This window comes from Lontra canadensis, unplaced genomic scaffold (genome assembly GCF_010015895.1).
Source record: "Lontra canadensis isolate GAN:19392208 unplaced genomic scaffold, GSC_riverotter_1.0 scaffold12, whole genome shotgun sequence".
NCBI classification, from domain to species: Eukaryota; Metazoa; Chordata; class Mammalia; order Carnivora; family Mustelidae; genus Lontra; species Lontra canadensis.
Genome location: NW_022631006.1, coordinates 20,171,087 through 20,189,166, shown reverse-complemented (window position 1 = coordinate 20,189,166; position 18,080 = coordinate 20,171,087). Strand labels below are relative to the sequence as shown.

The 18,080-nt window shown below is 56.4% G+C and overlaps 1 protein-coding gene across 2 annotated transcripts in view; it reads left to right on the top strand.

The window, feature by feature from the left end:
• Positions 1 to 966: 966 nt before the first annotated feature.
• Positions 967 to 18,080, top strand: part of PAK6 (p21 (RAC1) activated kinase 6) — a 36,092-nt gene continuing 18,978 nt past the window's right edge. Inside the window, exons 1-3 of one of the 2 annotated variants that reach the window (XM_032856855.1) lie at positions 967 to 1,711; positions 2,494 to 2,576; positions 13,755 to 13,872. The gene's annotated coding sequence lies outside the window, so the exon portion shown is untranslated. Of the gene's footprint in view, positions 1,712 to 2,493; positions 2,577 to 13,098; positions 13,195 to 13,754; positions 13,873 to 18,080 lie in introns of those variants that run through there. The other variant, XM_032856856.1, reaches the window with a different exon arrangement.

The window sequence follows — 18,080 nt, the reverse complement described above, 5'->3', positions numbered from 1 at the left end:
GGTCACTCAGCTGATGACCAACAGCTGGGATGTGAATTCAGGACTGTGGAAACTCAGAATCTGGGTTTTTAACCAGATACCACATTGCTTCACTCTGGGAGGTTTATGAGAGTGTTCTCAAAAATAATGTGAGCAACCTAGTGCCACCTTGGATGTAAGGGCCTAGGGCTGGGAAGGATGGGCAAGGAGAACAGCAGTCTCCACCAGCCGTCAGCCACAGCGGGCCCTGGCAGCTGGGCCCCTGGCTCATCAGGGCTGGGGTCTGCAGTGGGAGAGCCAGACACAAGTTTTGGGAGAGCCTGCCCAGGTTGACAGTCAACACCATGGACAACATAGTGTTTCAGCGAGTGTGGTGAGAAAGGAGCAGGGGGCCGAGAATGGGGGACTCGCCCCCCCCCCATTGGACACTGGGAGGAGAAAAGGAGCTAGGGAAGGATACAGCAAGGCTCAGAAACCAGGAGTGCGTTTTGGAAGGCCAGGCTCCCCCTGGTGTATTCAGGGGAGCTGGCCTGCAGGCACCCAGAGGGGCTCAAGCTGCCGACCCGCACATCCCCCTGGCTCTAAACAGTCCAGCTGAGTGACTGGCTTCTGGCCCCTGCCCACCCAGGAAGCTGGCGTTGCTGCCCAGCACCCACCGTGTGCCGTCCTCCCTGTGCCCTTCATGCCGACACCAGCTGAGACCCTGAAAGGGGCATTCAGCCCAGCTGTGGCTGGGGCCAGCCAGTTCTGTGGTGTGGGGGAGAACGTGGGGGTTGCAGAGAGGTGGGGGGTGGGGTCTGGCTTCTTCAGGCTGGGGGAGGCTTCCACTGAGCCTGGCAGGCAGCCCTTCCTTTCCCTCCCCCTCAGTAAAGGAAGGCAGGGAAAAACGTGTTTTTATAAATAGCTCCAGCCCCAGCTGATTTGTAAATTCAGTGGGTTTTTTGTGTCAATGACATCACCCTCCTCCCCATAGCAACCCCCGACGATATCAAAATTGCCAAGCAACGTTGGAGCGGCTCAGCGCCCCAAACGAGCAGGTCGTTGCCTGAGGATTTAATGGAGAAATCCCAAAGTGAGCCTGGGTGCGTGGGGGAGGAGGGGCACGCTGCGGCTGGAAAGGAGGCCGGAGCTCGCTCCCGCTCCCAGTACAGTCTGCCAGGCAGCCCCCGGCCAGCTGGCTCTCTCGGGCCAAGGCCACGCTCCCTTTGACAGCCCTGCTGTCGACAGCAGCTGGGGGAGGGCACCAGCCTGATGTGCCAGGAGCTGGGAGCAGCCATCCAGGTGACTAAGCCGGCCCACCAGCACTGAGTCACCTGCTGGCCTGGGATTTCTTCCTTCCCTTTTGCGTCTGATTGTTCTGGGAGCTGAAAACTCGGAGCTGCACCTGGGTCCCGCCCCTTCTAGTTCTCCTCTCTCTCCTTTGGGCTCCGAGGAAGATGGGACCTATCAGCAATCTGCTGCCACCCCGTAAGGATATGGAAGATGCTGTGGGGGGCCGAGGTTCCGGGAGAGAGATGCTGGCCGGCCAAGTGCAATAGCAGATATGGTGATCGGGCTGCCGTGTCCTCTGGAGGTGTCAGGAGAGAAGGGGAGACTGGTCCGTGCTAACTGGAGTCCTCCCGGGCTGGCTTTGAGCTCACCTCCCACAGGACACCGCTGTACACGAGTGGCTTGTAGGGTCAGAGTGGCATTTGAAGAGCAAGGCTGGATTGGCTTAGGCTGGCCTGGGCAGGTAGGTGGCTCTGTGCTGGGTGTGGCCCCATGTGTGTGTGAGACTGTGCATGCCCCCCCCCCCACACACACACCCTCGGCTGAGGACAGAGGGCTGGGGACAGTGGGGGGCTTGGCAACACTTTGTCCTGATGCTGGGCCCATCCAGGCCCTGATATGGCTGCTGTGGAAAAGGACGATGGGGCACCCAGCCTAAACGGGATGAAACTCTAGTTCAGACAGGCCCAGGCCCTCTCTGAGCCCCCAGGACAGAGACCCGGGAGTATTTCCAAGTAGGAAGTAGTCCAGAGGGGCAGCCCAAGGATGGAAGCCAACCTGACAGGGGGCCAGACGGAGCCTTGGCCGCCCCTTCTTTTGACAGCCTCCTCCCAAGGAATTCCGTCATTCGCCCGTGTAGTGCCAGCCAGCACCTAAGTGTGTCCTCTGGCCAGCCCACAGGGACACATTCCCTGCACAGGGGCGGGCCGGGACATGGCTTCCCCGCACTCAGGACCCAGCTGGGGGACACCGCTTGGCCCCTGGAGCCCCCCGGTCCCCACAGAGCATGCTCCAGTGTGTCAGGCAGAGGGGCGTGGGCCACCTCCCGCCGCATCCCCCCCACCAAGGCCGCCCCCGTAGAGCTGGCAGCCTCACGGGCACACCGGTGAGTAAGCCATCAGGGGGAGGAAGGCTGTGTGCCCGCAGAGGCAGGACGACACCAACCAGGAGCCTTCAGGAGAAGCGGCTCGGCGAGCAAAGCACTGAGGTTTCCTTCTTTTCCTTTTTCTCCTCTCCTGCCTGAAGGGAGTGCCTCTTCCTGGGCTAGAGACAAGCACCAGCCCGCAGTGAGGAGCTCAAGGCCCGGCAGCCCCCCAGCAGTGGCCACGGTAAGGTTCCTGCGGCCGCGCTGGGTTCAGGCTCCACAGGCAGGGCTGGGGGGTACCCAAGCGTCCAGGCTGCCCACCACCTGGGACAAGGCCAGAGGTTGAGGGTTTCTAGGACAAGGAGCCTCCACACCCCACCCAACCTGCTGCCGCCTTTCCTGGTTCATTTGGAAACAGCCCCTTGTAAGCTGGTGTCTGGCTTCCCAGGTGGAGGAAGAAATGCTTGTTTCTGCTATTCCTGCCTTTACCTCCCCCTCCTGCCCGGCAGAGCTGGTGTGGGGCCCCCGGGATGCCCCTCAGGGAGGCCCTTCTCACCCCACCACCTCTGGGATACTCCACTCAACTAGTCATCCCACAAATATTTATGGAGCATTGCTGGGACCCAGCTCCCAGTCACGCCCTGATGCAGAGTTTGACCTGGCAGAGGTTCTGACTCTGAAACTTGGCATCAGGTCAGGTTCAAGGGGGGCTGCCTGGCGGAGCACCAGCCCTTCTCACAGGCCTCAGGCTCCCCAGCTCTGCTGCAGGGTTAATGGCCTGGTTGGCTCCACAGGGTCAAACCCACTGAATGTGGGGTTTAAAGTGCTGGGGCCTCACCGAGAAGCCAGACAAATCCAGTGTACACAGTTTGTTCTTTCCCTGGTGTCCCACAGCAAGGTTGGAGGGTCCTGTTTGAGGGTCTTTCCCTAAGCTGGTTCTGGTGGGAACAGGGCTCCAGGATGGACTCAGCTCCACAGAAGCTCATCGAGTTAGGAATAAAGCCTTTGGGCCAAGCAAGGGGTCTCCTCTGCAGCTTAGGTTTGCCACTCCTAAGTTTGGCACCAGGAGCAAGGCTTCTGGAAACACAAGACTGGGGTGAAGAGCTTTGCATTGCACACCTGAGAATGGGCACAAGGTGGGAGTGTGGGGACTGCGCAGACCTTCTAGTCACCCAAAGACAGACTGATTGCTTGTGAGCTGAGCTCTCTGGGATGTACCAGGCACAGGGAAGGTGCAGGCAGGTCTGGGGGCTCTAGACACAGCAAAACCCACTCAGCACAATTCCCAAGGATGACCAGGAATGCCCTCGGTCCTAGAGGAGCACATGGGACTGCAGTCCAGATAGAATCCTAAGTGTCTCCTGTGCGATTGATCCCCACACCTGGCTCCAGTATGAGGAAAATGACCCAGTTGTGGGGGTATTTGCCTCCTTGCAAAAGGTGACGCCAAGCCTCGGGCACATATGCAGAGCTGAGCAGCCGCTGGTCACCAGCTGGGGCAGAGTGGCAGAGACTATGGAGGGCAGACACAGAGCAGACCAGCTGCCTGGGTGAGGAGAAAGCAGAAGATAGAGGCCAGGGCAAGGGGGAGGGGGCAGGGGGGGCAGGAGGGGCAGGAGGGACAGGAGGAGAAAAGGTTGTCTGGGTTTTTAAGAGGGCTCAGGGAGGGTTCTGGATGGCTGGCTTTCTTACACCTGCTCACCGCTGTGGGAGGCAGCCTGGGCAGGAAAGATGTAGAGACACTGAGAGACTGTGCCCCTTACCCAAACAGTCCCCCAGATGCTGCTTCTATATTTTTTTTTTTTTTGAGATTTTATTTATTTGAGAGAGAGTGAGAGAGAGCGTGAGAGCACGAGGAGGGGAAAGGACAGAGGGAGAGAGAGAACCAGAAGCAGACTCCCGCTGAGCAGGAGGCAGACGTTTAACCGAAGGCAGACGCTGTCCCGAAGGCAGACGGTTAACCAACTGAGCCACCCAGGCGCCCCCAGAGATGCTTCTAACACACAGCGTCCTGGGTGCACTGTCCGGTGGCCTGAGCAGGGCCCTTCCTGTAGGAGACCCTCCATACCATCAGGGGGAAGGCCCAGGATCCAGGACTGCCTTAGGCAGTAGGAAGGTTGCTGGCAAACCTTATAAACAGGCATAGCCTACAGGTAAGAATGGAGCATGGAAGGAGGAGCTGCTTTGGAGGCAGAAAGAACTCTCCGCTTCCCGAAGCCCAGTTGGCCCTGTTGCCCCGGGGGAGCACACTGACTGGAAGCAGCTGTCCCCTTCTGAGCTCTGCGTTAGGGCCCCACAGGGCTACAGTGAGACAGCAGGAGATGTGAGATAAAGGGGAACTTGACTTGTCTGTTCTTGGCAAGACGTAGGGTCAAGGCAGCACGTGGAGATGGCAGTTGGCACCTGGTCCTGGCTCCCCGGCGTGCAGGGAGGGAACACGGCTTGCCTGACTCATACAATGCCCAGGTGGCGGGGACAGGTGTTGGGGGAAAGTGCTGATACATGAAGGACCCAGCCCTTCCCCTGGGGAGCTAACAGTTCTTAACAGAGGAGTGGAAAGGGAAGCTGAACCTGGAGCCAAGCCCACCAGAAACTCGCGGAGCTACCGAGCGTTGATCAACCAGCCACGGGGTGCTGGCGGTCTTTTGCCCACCCTGAGCCCCAGACTCCTGGCTGAAGCTGTCCTCCGTGACCCATCCAGTCTAGCGAATTTATAAATTTAGACCACCACTGGGAGATGGATCTTAACGCAGAACTTAACAAAGATGGACAAAAACAGATTCGTTGGGAATGGAAAGCAAAGAAAAAAGCGGTGTGAACAGCAGTGGGCAGAGGGTGCGGGCTCAGGGAGACCGACAAATGCAAGAAGAGGGAGAAGGCGGGGAAGCAACGCGGCCCCGGCTCCAGTTTTTCCTGGAGAGCAAGTCGCCTGCCGCTGAGTTTCTCTAAGGAATGACTTGAGTCTGTTGAGAGTTGCCTTCTCCAGTGGGGGTCTAGTTTCAGGTCTTAAGGACTTAGAACAGGCCAGAGACAAGGAAGGAATCAAGAGGCCTGATCCCCTCTTTGGGTCTGGAATTTTATCACAGGGTGGCCCTGATTCATTGAGGAACTATATACTCATGAGCCCCATCTGAAGCACAAACCTGGAGGGGCTGCCTGCAGGGGGCCAGACCGAAGACCACAGGGGGCTTCTCAATCACTCTGGCAGGTGACTTTGAAATGCCCAGGAACCATAAGGTTCAGACTCAAGAGACTTTATGCTTTTTTTGCCAAAGTTATCTGTTCTTTGGGAAAGGTAATCCCAGATTCTCTTCACCTGAAAGAACAAGAACAAAGTACGAACCAGAACATGACATACTTTCATATGCAGGGGGAGCAATTAGCATGCAAAAAATGGGTTCTGGTTCCCCTGTAACTGCATGGGGCCACATCAGCCCCAGCAAAGGGATACCCATGCTGGCCAGCATTTTCTATAAAACCTCATTGTAACACATCAGCCAGGGCAGAGAACCAGGTCTTCATAGAAGGAAGACAGTGACAGTTTTTTGCACACCTGTGGGTTGTTTGCTTTTTTTTTTTTTTTAAGATTTTATTTATTTATTCGAAAGAGAGAGAGAGTGCAGAGGGAGAGTGAGAGGGTGAGCAGACTCCCCGCTGAGTGGGGAGCCCAATGCAGGACTCGATCCCAGGACCCTGGGATCATGACTTGAGTGAAAGGCAGACGCTTAACCAACTGAGCCACCCAGGCGTCCCCACCTGTGGGTTTTCTGTGGCAACCTTCCCTCCTTGAAGTGCTGCCTCAGTCAGCAAATGCTGGCGTCTTTCTGCTTGGCTCTGATTTGCCCAAGTCTCAGAGCACTCCAGCCCCCGGGGGCTGCTGGCTAAGCAGGTGGAGGCAGATCTGGGTTCTCTTGCACAGTCAGGCTGATGAGGACGTGGAGAGAGGGACCTCCAGGTGCTCAGGGAAGCAGGTCAGGAAACCTCAGGTCAGCTAGTGAGTTGTTCTGGTCTTCCATCCCAGCGCCCAGGGACCAGCCCAGCCAGCTCCACCCCTCGCCCCCGGGGCAAATAGCAACCAGCCAGTCACCTTTACTCAAGGTAAGTTAAGGTGCTGCCTGTGGCCTGCTGCCTGCCGGCCTGCCCCAGCTCCTGAAGGCTGTAGGAGCAGCTGCAGGGTTAAAACTGGGAGGACTGGTTCTCTGCTTCAGCTTCCTGGCCTGGAGCCTCCAGCCTCCATCTTCTTTCTTTTAGCTTCAAATGAGGAATTGCACAGGAAGGCACAGAGGGGAGCGGGAACAGGGGACCATTTATTCCATGGTCTCACCGGCAGCCAGAGCCCAGTCTGGGGTCAATGAGGTGGGGTGCCGAGGAGGAAAGGACTGCCCTCGAAAGTAGCTCACCGCCTTGGAGGGTCATAGCACCTTCAAGCCAAAAGGATTCCCTAAGCATGTTTAATCAAGCCCCATAATTTTATAAAGGGAAGCAGAGGCCCAGAGGAGGAAATTGGGTCCAGAGTTCACACAGCTAGCTGGAGGCAGAGCCTTGGTTTCAGGTCTTGGGGATCCCCACCTCCCAGTCCTACACCCCCTTACTACCCAGGCTGCCTTTCTGTCAGCAGCGGCATCCAAGGGGCCCCCCAAAGCAGGGGCAGGAAAAAAGCTGCAGTGTAACCTGATGGCTTGAGGAGACAGCGTGACCCAATACACTAAGAGGCCAGACAGGCCCTGATGCTTGTCTGTGCCTCCTGCCCCAATAGGGGCCCAGCCCTGCCACACCTGCCCCCCGCCGCCCTCCCCCTTGCACCTTGTTAGCATGCAGCCCCAGCTCAGCCCAAGTTCATTCCTCAGTGGCCCCCAAGGAGAGGCTTTGTCCCACCCCACCCCAGCCCCCTTCCCAGATTCTCTCTGATAAACGGACCCAGCTCATTCGTAAATGGATTGATTTATGTTCTCCTTGTCCCACAAAGCATTTTACCTTTTAGCCGTAAGGCTGGCGGTGTCTTAAGCCAAAGAAGAAAGCAATGATGAAGGTATCTAGGAATGAAAGAGATTCTGGGGCAGAATTTAGATGCGACCCACAGGAGACCCTTTATTTCCAGTGGTCTTTTCACCAGTATATACTGTGACCCCAGGCAGGAAATTAAATGTCCAACGGCCATCACCAGAGGTTAAATCCCAGAAGCAGGAGGCTTGTCGCCTGTCATCGGTCACCCTGTCACCAGGCCCAAGCTGGACAAGAAAACTTTTATTTTCTGTTATGGTGGGTCTTGCTGGAAGACAGTGTGTCTGGGATCCAGATCCATGGGGTCCCATACCCTGGGGAGGGATGAAGCCAGGCCCAGAGGCAAGAAGGCAAGGCCAGGAGTTAGCCTGCATGCAGAGCTCCTGTGGAGGAGAGGACAGTCAGACAGGAGGAGCTGGCTACACACACTCCCTCATCCTGAAGAAGGCTATCATGCCAGCCGCTAGTGAGGACGGCAGTGCACACCAGGACCCCTCTCATGTCCATGTTCACATCAAGTTCCCTCAGGCACCATCCCTGGGGTGGTCAAAGCATGAGCCAGAGAATAAGGCAGGAAAGCCCCCACAAAGGGATGGCAGTAGCTTGCTGGGCCCTCCAGGCCCCTCTAGACATGAGCCCACCCATGACTTAGGTCATGCCTTCTAACACTGACCCAGGGCTGATGCAGAAGGCAGAATTCTGGGAGCACTACAGCCCAGAATGTGTAAACTTGGCACATCCAGAGCTAAGGTGACCTCCAGAGGGTTGTGGATGGGGCTTGGGCAACCAATAGCATGTGTCCTCAGATTCTTCCCTTCCCTGGGGCTCTGGCCTTACCCTCACCTGGTCAGATACAGCCTTCGGCTCTCCCCCGACTCACCTGTCCTCAGGCCCTGGGACCCAGGGCCTGGGTGCCAGACATGGGCCTGACCCAACCTTAGACCAGGGACAACTGTGAGAGGCTCAGAAGAGAGAGGGAAGGACAATGAAGGGTTTCCATCCAAGCAGCTTCCAGCTATTAGTTCTGCCAGCAAAGATGCCAGCCAGAGAGTGAAACTACCGGCAACAGACATCTGGATGGAGCTTTGGAGCCCATTAAGAGCAAGGGCGCAAAGCGATCACAGTGAGAAGATATTAAATGAATTCATCATGTTTCTAAAATGAGTGCCCTTGGCAGGTAGGTGGCCCTTCCTGTTTCCAGCACCCCGCCCCGGGTAGCCCCTACCCCCGTGAAGCTGGGAAGGGTGTGTCACAGCCGCTGGCTCTGTCCCTGCTTCCACCCTGTGAGGTGGGTGGACGGTGGCCCCCCCATTCTGAGAGCTCACCCACATCCCTGGGCCGCTTAGGGCTATTGGGCCAGCTCAGCCCCCAGGGGCAGTTTGCATCTGGGGAGGACAGGCCTCTGTGGTCCCAGGGGCACAGGAAATCTAGTACAGATGCAGAACTTGAGGAAAAAGCAGATGAGATGCCTGGAGCCTTCTGGGTATGGCTCACCTCCGCTGAGGTTCAGCACGGCATAAGGACACATCCGTCCAGCCGCTGGGCAGGTGAGTCCCAGAAGCTTTTCCCAAACACCTAACTGGGTCCAGCTGGGGCTGCCACCCGGGGCTAGGGTTCTCTCTCTGGGATCTGTGGTGGATAGACCATGGGTTGACATAGCTGTGAGTTCCCCTGGAAGAACCCAGGGCTTCTGCCCCTGCGGCCCCCACACTGGGCTCTTACTGCTTCCCTGTAGCAGCTGTGTGTGCACACGGCCTAGGGGAGGGGAGTTTCTGCCTGGGTCCCTTTAGCAGCTATGAGGGCCGGGGGTCAAGAATCTCTCACCCTGTCTGGGAGTGCAGGTCCTCGGGACTCCGGTACCCCAAGGCTCTAGCCTCGCCATTCTATCCCCTTCCCAAGAGAGAAGGACACCATCTCCCCTGTTATGCACATCAAAAAACTGAGACTGAGACATGCTGGAAGCCTAGAGAGGCACAGGGCTCCAATCCTGCAACATCCCTGGGTCTCTCTAGCAACAGTGCCCACCTCTCTGCCGCCTAAGGGCCCCAACGCTTGGCAGTGTCCGCTCCCTCCATTATACTCCCAGACCCTCAGAGGTCTGAACCTGCCTCTTGGCCCCAGAAACAGGCAATCCCATCAGGTGAGGGGCACTGGCCCAGGCTGCCCCACGAGCAGGAAGGGACAGGTATCGGGCACCCCGGAGGAGAGGGAGAGGAAGCGGGGTCTTTTCCCAAGTGTGCCTCTCTCTTGGGGCTGAGAGCTGCAGGCTGAGTGAGCAGCTACCCCTCCTGGGACCCAGACTCCAGGAGCTCCCCCAGCCAGGTAGCAAGTGGGTGCACCAGCGCCCACTGGCCCAGTGGCGTGCATGCGGGCCCGAGAGTGCCCAGCCTGGTCTAGGTCTGTGAAGGCCAGATGGTTTGTTGCAGGGACTTCATGACTGGCAAAATCTAGCGCCTGGCTCCTAGCAGGGAGCTCAGGGACAGGGTGGAAGAAACGGAGGCTTCCCTGCCCCACATACCCACTTGTCATGCAGGGGCCCTCATGCCCTTGTCAGAAATGGAGGAGCAATATTCCCCACAAACACTCTACGTCACGTGACCCACCCTTTCTGGGTGGTGGTCAGAGTTGACACACGGAGGCCAACGTTCTCCCCCACCCTCACCAACTGTTTCCTGGGACCTGACCCCACATGGTCAAGTCATATCCGACATGGTCAAGTCACATCCGACAGTCCTTGGAACCAGGGACCTCCGAAGAGCCGGGATCAGAGCACAAGCTGGGGGCAGATACAGCTGGGTTGAGATTCTGGCTCCGCCCTTCAGTGACTACAAGGCCTTAAACTAGTTCCTTACCCACTCGGAGCCTGTTTCCTCGCCTGCGAAGTGAGAATATAATAGTATAGGGTTTCTGTGCCAGGGCTGTTGTGAAGACTTGAGGGAGACATGTGTAAATACTCACTGGCAGGCATTACTAGTTCGGTTACTAGAGGAGGGCAGAGTCACCTGCAGGAAGGAGCCCTGGAAGGAGTAAGTGAGCCTGTCAGCAGTTCTTGATCCCCAGGAAGATTCTCAAGGCATGGAGCAGAAAGGTACAGGGAAAGGATAATGTGTTTTTGTTTCTAAACCACAAGCAGATGTGTATCTTTCCTCTTTGGCCCTAACCTGGGCTCTCAGCCCTGGCTGGAGGTGTTCAGATGTTCCAACAGGCCCCAGCAGCCAAAGGCTGAGAGAGAGAGAGAGAGAGAGCTAGCTGGGCGTACCGTACCCGCCCTGTTCCCCTGCCCTCTCAGACGGTACCGCTGGCCAGTGCCCCAGACTGTTCCTGCCACTGCCTGGGCAGGGCTGAGTTGGTGCGTAGGTCAGAAGAGGATGGGGTGCGGGGGGTGGGGGAGGGAATTCACATGCCACACTTAATCACTGAGAACCCAATCTTCACATGCCAGTTGTCCCATTTTGCACAAGGTCATCCAACACAGGGCAGCAGACCCACCTGTAGATGGAATTAGACATGCAGAGACTTGGGGTTGGGATCAGCCCGAGAGGTCCCCTAGTCTTGTCTAGTATCCAGTATGAAAACCTTTTCTCTAGCGTATCTGACTGATAGTTATCTGGGTTCTTGAACACCTCCAGTGATAGGGGATTCATTACCTCCCAGGCCAGTTGTATTTGAGAGTCTCTGCCTCTCTTGAGGCTCCAAACTCACCTCTGCTCCCAAAGGACCCCAGGGTTTCCTAGAGTCACTCCTACAGGGTGAGGATGAGACTTGTCTAGTAGTCTTTCTGGGACACCCAAGCCTAGATTTAAATCAAATTAAATACCAGTTCAATTCTGAAAATATTCTAATGATCAGACACACTTTTTCGTAGTTCAACAGGTCAAGAGTACTGCTTGGAGCGCTGGTGTTGGTATATGAGTTGTTTGTATTTTTTATAAGTTATTTGTATTAAAAGAAAATAATTCATGTGTGCATTTGTGAGTCAGTAAAAAATAATTTAGGGTGTTCAATCTAGGCTCAACAACGTCATGCTGTTCATTCTAGCTTTGTTCCTGGTTCATCTAAAATCCTCAGCAACCAGTTTCCCGAGCCCTCACACCCAGCACAACCTGCTCCTGGTAGCCAGCACTGAGCTAGCATTCCTACATGGCTAGGTACCTACTCTGTGGGGAGTCACCCTTGTACCTGCTGCCCCCTCCCCATATGGCCCCCTGAGCCTAGGGTCAGCAGGCAGCTTCCTAAGGGGCCACAGGAGGTCAGGGGTTGGCTCACAGGATCAGGCCCTATCAGAGGAAAGTGAAGGAATCCTCTTGGGAAAGATGTAAAGAGGAGAAAGGGAGGCAGAGGGCAAGGAAAGGAGCAGAGACTAAATGTAAGTATGAGTGTCTGGAGGCAGGCAGGGGACCTGCGCTGAGCTGCCCAGCTTCTACACCACTAACCCAAGGTTCACCAGGGACAGCATCTCCACCACCATACTTTCCCCGGGGTGGGGGGCTGTGGTGTAGCCACACAGGGTGCAGGAGTTCTGGGCTGGCGACTTCCCCCTAGCCACCTTAGCTGGGTTTGGCAGGAGCCTACAGCAGATCATTCATAAGCAATAGTGCCCATATGCAAATGCTTTATCTAGAAATTGCATTGATCTAAAGAATCAGTGAATAAAGACAAGACTTGGCAATGGTGAACTCAATAATGAAAGTTTGAGGCCACCAACAATGGCAAAAATTTCAGCACTGTCCTCAGTCCCCACTGTGACATTGGTAGTCATCCAGCCACTGCCTGGGGGCAGCCACTCAAGGGCTAGGTATACTGGAATTTCCATGCCAGAATCCCCTCAGTACTAAGTGGGATACAGCCCTCTCTGGGGGTCCAAGTCTAGGACAGCAAGAGTCTGCTCACTTGTTTAGGAAAAAGACAGACAGGTGGCCCTTCCTGTCCCCCACAGCATCTGTACCCTCTAATTCAAAAGAAGCAGGGTAAAATGCAGCCAGGAGTGACCCACTGAATGACCTTCCTGCTCCCAGGTCGGGTGATTCCAGGGGACAAACAGGGGATGCCAGCTCTGTCACCAGGCCCATTCCCTGAGACTGCAGGGCACGCGGAGGCTTTATTTTTTCCAGAGGTCCCCCTTGGTGGGGAGGTGGGAGGGTGGGAATTCTGAGGCAGAGGCTAGCAGATCGCAGCCAGGTCTGTCAAGGCAATCGGAACCTCTGTAAATCCTGGCTTTCCTGCCGGCGCATGGGAACTCCTCAAAACGGTCTCAGGGCCAGGTCCAGATGGGACAGACAGACCAAGACGTCAAGGTTTAAGGCCTCCGGCTGAGACTCCCCAGCGTATGTAGGTGGTGGCCTTGGCCCTGCTGCACCTCTGGAATCCAGGAGGAGTCGGCCCGCGGCCTCCAGATGTGCATCTGCAGTGCAAATTAATGAGTTAATTACAGCGGGAGGCGCTCAGCGGATAATCCAGGTCAGGCCCCTGCGCGGCCATTCAAGGGCTACGGGGCCACCAGCAGGTCGTAGCGGGCCCGACCCGGATCAGGGTCCCAAGGCAAAGGGCAGGTCAGAGCTGGAGCCGAGGGATTAGAAGAAAAGGGTCGAGCAAGGGGGTGGGGGTGGGGGGCGCCCCTCGGGCGAGGAGGCTCCTGGCCGCGGCCCCTGCACCCCTCGGCGACTTTTCCCGGGCTTTGTGTGCGCCCTGTCCTACCTGAGGCCACACCCTGAAATCAAACTCGCGGCCAGGTGAAGCCGGCGCTGCACAAACAAGTCAGCGCGGCCTCGCTTCGCCGTTCCCGGCGCCGAGGTCCCTCCCGCTGAGGGCGGGCCCGGCTCCCGCCGCCTCCCCGAGCTCTCCAGGGACTTCCCGCTGGGCAGGTGGGTGCTCCCGCCACCCCGGGAGACCGGCGACCCCCTCCCCCCGGGCGGGGCCCGTGACGCGGGGACAGCTCTCCCGCCCGCGCGGGCCCCTTTCCCTGGGTTTTCATTCCCCAAAGTTCAGGGCTGGCCGGCGCCCGGTGCACCCAGGAGAGGCCGTGGGGAGGGCGCGGGGCGGAGGGGCCCTGAGCGCGGGGACCGGGACCGACCTCCGCGTGTGCTCGGGCGCTTCCGGCCCGGCTGCCGGGGCTGCCGGGACGCGGGGCTGGGGGATTCGCTTCCCAGAGGGCGCCCCACTGGGGTCTGCGAGGTGGGGCTGGGGCCCGCGCTAAGTCCGAGCGCGGTGAAGACAGGGGCCCCAAAGCCCTGCTGCGCCCACGGCCTCTCCTCCCCGTGCGCGGCGCGGGGAGCCCGCCACCTCCCCTCGTACCTGAGATGGTGGCTCTGTCGGGAGGCAGGCCTGGGGCGGTTCCGAATGCTCTGGATTCCGGCCAGTCGCAAAATCCAGGGAGACACCTACTACATTTGTCACAATGCATTTCTCATCTGTTTCCACCCAGGCCTCGGAGGACTGGCCAGGGAGAGTCCTCAGTCTTCCCTCTCCTCGGTGCCTGAGAGCTCTGCCAAGGAAAGGGTGAGGAGTCGGGAGGAAGAGGAGGCCAGGAAGGAGGCCAGGAGGTGAGTGAGGGTCCTTCAGCCCTGGTAAGGTGTCCAGGAGCCTTCTCAGACCTCCTTGAGGGACAAGTCTGGAAGGGGCAGTGGGCAGGCAGGTGGCCCTCCTGGGATGTTTTTGGTACCCTAAGGCAGGGGCAGTGGTCTCTTCCAGGTGCCGTTTCTCCATCCTTAGTGGATGGGCATTGTAACTTCCACCAGCCCAGCCCACAGCAGATGCCCTGCCTGCCCCTGGCCCAGCCTCTGCTGGCGTCAGGTGTGATGCCTGTCTGGGGCGAGACGGTGTCACCAAGCCCGATGCCCTGAATTCTTGCTTGGGAAAGACGCTCCCAAACAGGAAGGGCCGTAGCCTGCCCAGTGTCGGTGCCGAGCCCACCAGGAGGCAGCCCCAGGCAGAGGTGCTGCTCCGTACATCCTGCCTCCTAGCTCATTCCCCACATCTCCAACCTGCTAAAATGGATCCAGCTTTTCCCACACCTGCAAATGATGAGCAGCTGGCCCCATCTGGGATATAGATGCTGCTAGGAACACCAAGGGCTAAGACCTGAAGAGCTCTTGGGGTGTGGGCTGTGTTTTCTGTGTCATGTCCTTTTCTGGTGTGTTTTAGGCTCCCCTGGTCTCTTTTTCTAGGCAGGGGAAAAGAGGGGGGTCAAGCCTATGTCTTGTGCTCGGCTCTTTTGGAACGGTTGCAGCATATACCATAATACATAGGACAGTAGCTGAGAACACATTTGGAATTGGAAAGAGCTGGGTTCAAATTCTGACTTTGCCTTCTATTCCTCAAGCAAGTTGTTTTATGTCTCTTCAAACTTGAATGTCCTCACCTATAAAACATGGCAGTCAAGCCTGCCTCAGAGGATAGTTATGAGACGTCCCAGTGATTAAATAATAAATGTTGGACACCCCTGACTGTGAGCCCCCTCTCCAGCCTCTAATTATTACTTAGGAAAGTTTGAACTACCCAAGCCCTGAATTCTGGAGAACTCTGAGAATGGTCTGGCTCTGTGGCGGGAGACTCTGGGGTGTTAGAGCAATGCCATGGGAATAAAGTCAAGTCAGGGGGTCCGTGGAGGGCAGGTAGTGAGGTGGCCTGGAGAAGGGGCCATTTCTGGAAGAGGATCCAGCTGTGGAGGCCGAGACAGCATGTGTCACCTGTGCTCACATGTCCATGGGAGACCCGGACACACCTGTACATGTCACCTGTGCTCACATGTCCATGGAAGGCCCAGACACACCATTGCCACAGGGCTGCCTTGGGCACAGGGAGCCTCTGGCTTGAGGCTTCTAGTCCTAGCCCCGCCCTCAGTGGCTGTGTGACCTGGGGCAGGTTGTTTGACTTCTCTGGGCGCCAAGCGTGTTAGAGAAGTTTAGATACACTGGGTTTGAATACAAGCTCCACACTTACCATCTCAGACAGCCTTTCTCTCCGAGCCTTGGTTTCTTCACCTGTAAAGCAGAGCTCATAATATCGAGCTTGTAGGGTTGTGGCCCTTAAATGCACTCTAAGAAGCCCTTAGCACAGCATCTGACATATGCCACACACTTTACACCCGTATGTGTGTGTATATTCCCTTTCTGGTCTCCTCTGTCCTCTCCCTGGCCACCTGTCATCTTTACAATGCTCCCAGTAAAGCAGGTTTGACCCGTCTCACAGTAGTGTGAGCAGAAAGAGGGGAACAAAATGGAGATATCGAAAATAAGAGCTGTGAAATGTAATCTTTTAGTGTGGTTAGGGGCCCTAAGCCTGTGACTGGGGACTCGAGGTGCTCTTTCTGGCCAGACTCTAAGGACTCTGTGATGAGGACTCAGGCCTCTGCATGTGGAGGCTGCTAAAAATTGGGGAAAGGGAAGAGGTGCTTGGCCTACAACCCTCCCGGGAAGGCCATTCTTTACTCTTGCCTTGGAGATAATACCGTGCAGGGAGGGAGAGCCCACTGCTGTGGGTTCTAAGTGCAGTGAACAGGGGTCAGAGGGGCTGCTCTGGCTCGGGCCACTGGTGGACCACAGCACAGCATTAGTAGGCTGGAGTGGCCCGAGGCAGGCCTGAGTCAATATTGACCTTCCTGGCTGGCCAGCCTGGCTCTTTGGCCTCTCATTCAGCTGGAGTGTTGACACAAGAGATTGAATGAGCTTTATTATCATATTCTTTTCAACAACAGCCCCATTATCTCTCCCCTGGTGATTTGCTGAGACCTGTAGTGTGGGAATGGTGACAAGGGCAGGGAACTGAGGCATTTTGGCTTATGAGCATAATGTCCTCTGCCCTGCACACTCAGCTTTTCTCTGGGCCTGTCCAGGGTGACAAAGAAACCTCAAGGTCTTGCTGAGCATCCTGGGGACCCCGCATACTTCAGCACAGAGGCCCTGGGCAGATCTTATGAGGCCCGCAAGCCATGGCAGTGAGGGGCACAGCCTGGGTCTAGGACCCAGCCACCCTGCAGGTGACCATTGAGCAGAAAAGCACATGAAATTCTCTTCAGGCCCTTCCCCCTGGTGAGACTTCGGTGGCCAGGAAAGGAGTCTCCTGACTCATGTCATGCGAAGAGGGGTAGGCGTCAGGCCCAGACCCCCGCTAGAGGCTGAGGGAGGACAGAGATCAGCTCCATATAAAGGGTGAGCAGCAAGGGGACAGAGGGACAAAGGTCAGGGGCCTCGGGGAGCAGGGGGGAGCTCCCCATCACTGAACGCATTCTAGCAGGCCACAAGAACAGGCCACAGGCACATCCCTATCAGGAATGCCACTGAGTGACTGAAAGTTGACCAGGGACAGAGGAGAGGCTAGACCCCATGAGCAAGTCCCCAAGCATGTGCACTCTTCTGGCAGGTGGTGGGGTCTAGCCTCGTCTATTTGGAAAAGCAATCCAAACTGCATGAGCCCCAGGATTTTGTTGTATCCACCACAGTCCCTAGGACCCGGAGCAGAGCTGATGTACAATAAATGAATTTATTGAATTAATGAATGAATAACATACTTTTACATTTAAACAAACTCCAGAAAGTAACATTTGAGAAAAATATTCCTGGCCAATAAGAACACCTCAGTGAAAGGCTGGTATTCTCGGCCAGGGTCCAGTGAGGCCCATCATTCTTCACAGAAGTGGGTGTGGGATGACAGTTCCCACGTGGGTCACAAAGAGGTTGGGCAACCCAGCCACAAATCTCTGAGAGGAAGGGCCCAGCTCTGGAGGTGACATGGTCCTTTTTAGGCCATTCTGTGCGTGGATGGTGGCAGTAGTGGAGGTACCTTTCTAAGTGCTCTAGAACTTGGGCTTGGGGTAGGGCTGGTGCCTGCCTGGGTGGCTCAATCATTTAGGTGTCTGACTACTGTTCTCAGCTCAGGTCTTGATCTCAGGGTTGTAAGTTCAAGCCCCGCATCGGGCTCCATGCTGGGCATAGAGCCTACTTTTAGAAAAAAAGAAGGAAGGAGGGAGGGAGGAAGGATGGATGGATGGATGGATGGAAGGGAGCGAAGCAGGGGCTGGCCTCTATCTCAGCATCTTGCTTCTAGAATCGTGCCTTCTCAAAGCATCATGAATGGGTCTGAGAATGAGACAGGGGCTGGTGATGGAGGATGGCAGCTGCCTGCAGCAGCGTTCACATCAGGCCAGACAGACACAGGTCTTCCCCTTCTTTGCTGCTTTACTTGGGCAATGCCTTGATCTCTGTGAACATGGGTTTCCTCGTCTGTGTAATGGGCACATTAACAGCCCTGCCTTATAGGCTGGTGAGGAGCAGAGCCTGTTTGTGACATGATCAGCCCAGAGCCTGGTACTTACACCAAGCACTTCCTGAATGATGATTGACTGAGTGGGTATTTACCACAAATACCTCAAATTGCCCCTTGAGCTAGAACAGGTACTGTTTCTCTCCTCATGTACCTAGAGAAGCTGGCAGAGGGGAATGGTCCATTGCCTGGCCGCCACTGGAAGTGCTACAGCCTAGAAAGGAAGAGAGTAAGCTGAGGTTACAAGCAGGAACTCAAGAACCCCATACTCTGGGGCCACCCCAAGCCAGCATTCAGTAGTGACAAGCAGCTACCAAGCCTCCTTCAGGGGCAGCCCATGTGTCCTTCCAGTCTGGCTTCATAGCACTTGGAATGGAGCCCATGATGCCTCCTTCCCAGTCACCCAGTGTGGAGGGGAATCCTGCCGACCTCATTCCTCAGAATTTACCAAGATCTCAGGACTGACACAACCAACTAAATTCTGCCCACC